Here is a 3,705-nt window from a genome sequence, read left to right as displayed (position 1 = left end):
CTATGGCTTCCAGTACTCTGTTGAATACAAATGGTGAAAGTAGGCTTCCTTGTCTTGTTCAGGTCTCGGAGGAAAAGTTTTCAACTTTTCCCCCATTCAGTATGATGTTGACTATAAGTTTGTCATATATAGACTTTATTGCATTGAAATACATTCCTTCTATACCTAACTTGTTGATAATTTTTATCATGAAAAATCATTGAATTTTATCAAATGTTTTTTCTGCATTTATTGAGACACATAGTTTTTGTTCTTCCTTCTGTTAATGTGATGTATCATGTTTATTGATTTGCATATGTTGAACCATTCTTGAATCTCTGGGATAAATACCACTTGATTACGTGAATAATCTTTTTAATGTGCTGCTAGATTTGGTTTTCTTGGATTTTGTTGAGGATTTTTACATTTATGTTCAACAGGGATATTGGCCTGTAGTTTTTTGTTGTTATTTTGTTTTTGTCTGGTTTTGTTATCAGGGTAATGCTGGTCTTGTAGAATGAGTTTGGAAGAACTCCCTTCTCTTTAATTTTCTGGAATAGTTTTAGAAGAATTGCTATTATTTCTTCTTTAAAAGTTGGATAGGATTTCACAGTGAAGCCATCAGGTCCTGGGCTCTTCTTCGATGGGAGACTTTATTATAGATTCTTCTTGTTGCTTATAATTTGTCTGCTCATGTTTTCTATTTCTTCTTGGTTCAATTTTTTCACATAATATGTATAGAGAAATTTATCCATTTTATTCATTTCTGCTAGATTTTCTAATTTACTGTCATATAGCCGCTCATATAATCTCTAGTGATCCTTTGTATTTCTGTGGTATCAGTTGTAATGTCTCCTTCTTCATTTCTATTTTATTTATTGAGTCTTTTCTCTTGTTTATTGGTTAGCTTAGCTAATAGTGTATGGATTTGTTTACATTTTTAAAAAACTTGTTGATTTTTTGCTTTTTCTTAGTCTCAGTTTTATTTATTTCTGCTCTGATCTTTATTATTTCTTCTACTAATTTTGGGTTTGGTTTGTTCTTGCTTTTGTAGTTCCTCAAATGCATCATTAAGTTGTTTATTTGAAATCTTTCTACTCTTTTGATGTAAGAGTTTATTTCTATAAACTTACCTCTTCATACTGCTTTTGCTGTAACCCATCTGTTTTGGTGTTGTGTGTGTATTTTCATTTGTTTCAATAAATTTTAAATGTTTCTTCTTAATTTCCTCATTGCCCCATTGGTCATTCAGGAGCATGCTGTTTAATTTCCACGTGTTTGTACAGTTTCCAAATTTCATTTTGTTGTTGATTTCTACTTTATTCCATTGTGGTCAGAAAAGATACTTGATATGATTGCAATTATTTCAACTTTTTGAGACTTATTTTGTGGCCTAATATGTGTTCTATCCTATTCTGCAACTGTTGAATGAAATGTTCTATAAATGTCTGTTAGGTCCATTTGGTTTAAAACGCAGTTTAAATCCAATGTTTCTTTGCTTATTTTCTGTCTGTCTGGATAATCTGTCCAATGCTGAGAGTGGGGTATTGACGTCCTCAACTATTATTGTATTGGAGTCTATCTCTTCCTTTAAATCGAGTAACATTTGCTTTACATGTCTGGATACTTCTATATTTGGTGCATATATATTTACAATTCTTATATCCTCTTTCTGAATTGATCCCTTTGTCATTATAAAATGAGCTTCTTTTTCTCTTTTTCCTTCCCCAGAGGAAGATGTGCTGCTTCAGCTCAGGCCTGGGGCACATGACTATTCCAGGAAGCCCAGACATCATGTCCCTGAAATGCAGGGTGCCACTTCAACTTAGGTATTGGGGAGCATGACCATTCTGGATGGTCAAGGAACTGTTTCCAAGGGATGCAGGGCACTGCTTCAGCTTAGGTACCAGAGAGATATGACTTCTCTGAGTAGCTAAGGTACTATTTTCTTCAGCTTCTGCCCAGGGAGGCACAGGGAGGGGTAAGTAAAGCACTTCCACCTCTGCTTGGCTCCACAGGGAAGGGTGTAATAGATATTTGCAGTTCAACTTGTGGATGTCAGGGCACCAGGCTGGGGTGTTTCGGTGGTGGCTGAGCCTCAAGGATGAAGGGGAGCTATGGCTACTTGCCCCTGAAGCAAGACACATTTCAGCCATAGTTCCAGTTGGAAGATCGTGTAGCACAGCAGCTGTGTGGTACACAGGGAAGAGGGCACAATGCCAGCTCCTTCCCTGTGGAAAGCACAGCTATGTGGACTCCAGGAAGCTCCCTTAGCTGGGCTTGGTGCTTGTGAGAACTGCAGAGGACTGCAGTGGTGAGATTTATAGGTGTCCAGGGTGCTGATGGGGATTGCTAGGATCCTTTTGCTTACTGCCTTACCATAGGGAGAAGTTTCTCCCGGTTCCCAGCTGATCCCAGTTGGGAGATGAAGTGGTAGAAGCCAGGCATTTTCTTACATTCTCCATGTGGTCCTCCTTAGTTTCTGTGCTCAACAGGTTTCCGTTACTCCCATGATGCACTACAGAGGTCTCTCTCAGTTATTTTTGTTAAAACATAGTTGTTTATTCATTGTTCTGGCTGTCTTTGATGAGCACTAGGGGGTTCTACTCAACCATCTTGCTGATGTCACTCCAGCTTATATGTTTTCAATTTGGGAGTTCACTTTCTCTTTGCCAGTATATAGAAATACAAATTTGTTTTTATAGTGATCTTGTATTCTGCAACCTTTGCTAAACTTACCAGTTCTAGGAACTATTTTGTAAATTCTTTGAGATTTTCTATACAGACATGAGCAAATAGAGACAATCTTCTCTTTCTTTTCTTTCTTTCCTTCCTTTCTTTCTTTCTTTCTTTCTCTTTCTTTCTTTCTTTCTTTCTTTCTTTCTTTCTTTCTTTCTTTCTTTCTTTCTCTCTCTCTCTCTCTCTCTCTCTCTCTCTCTCTCTCTCTCTCTCTCTCTCTTTCTTTTTGTATTGATTGCACTGGCTAGAACTTACAATATAATATTGAATAGGACTGGGGATAGAGAACAGCCTTGCCTTATTTCTGATCTTAGAGGTCCTCCTCAGTGCTCCTGTCATCTCAGGCTATTGTTACGGACCCAGAGGCTGCTTCCCACCATTTTTTTTTTAACTGTCTCTTCCCATAGTTTTATTGTGTTTTCACCAGTGCCCCAAGTATAGCAGTGTTTATAGGCCATCCCTCCACAGAATCAGGCTTCTGTTCCATAAGTAGTAAGGGAGGGAAAAGCGTCTGAGTGGAGTTAAGTGCCCCTCCAACAGCAGTTGCTTCTCATCCTCCATGCTGCACCCAAAGGACAACTTGTTAAACTTAACTTTCTTCATTCTTTTTCTGGGAGTACCTGGTGACATTTGTGGAGAAAAACCGGAAAAGGACAATTTCAATGCCCCAAGGGGCTTCCCATTCTTACACCAGCTCTCCATTGGCCTCTACCACATCCCCAACCACCCCATTGAACTCCTTTTACTTGTGTTCAGTTGAATCCACCTATGTATGCCAGCAAATGCATTTCTCTTCCTGGGAGCACCTGTTTCTCCTTAGACTGGGGCCAGTTGGTTGCCCTGCAACCTTAGCTCCTTGATGGGTTCAAGGAAATGCATAAATTTGCAGTTTGTCTGGTTTGGTAAGAATAAGAGCAAAATTCCTTCCAGCTGTTTAGATCCTTCAACAGAAACAAAAAATAACTTTTTTGAATAACAATTAAGACA

Source organism: Chlorocebus sabaeus, chromosome 7, assembly GCF_047675955.1.
Source record: "Chlorocebus sabaeus isolate Y175 chromosome 7, mChlSab1.0.hap1, whole genome shotgun sequence".
In the NCBI taxonomy this organism is placed as follows: Eukaryota; Metazoa; Chordata; class Mammalia; order Primates; family Cercopithecidae; genus Chlorocebus; species Chlorocebus sabaeus.
The sequence above is the reverse complement of the archived record's forward strand: the minus strand, read 5'-3'. Positions refer to the sequence as shown.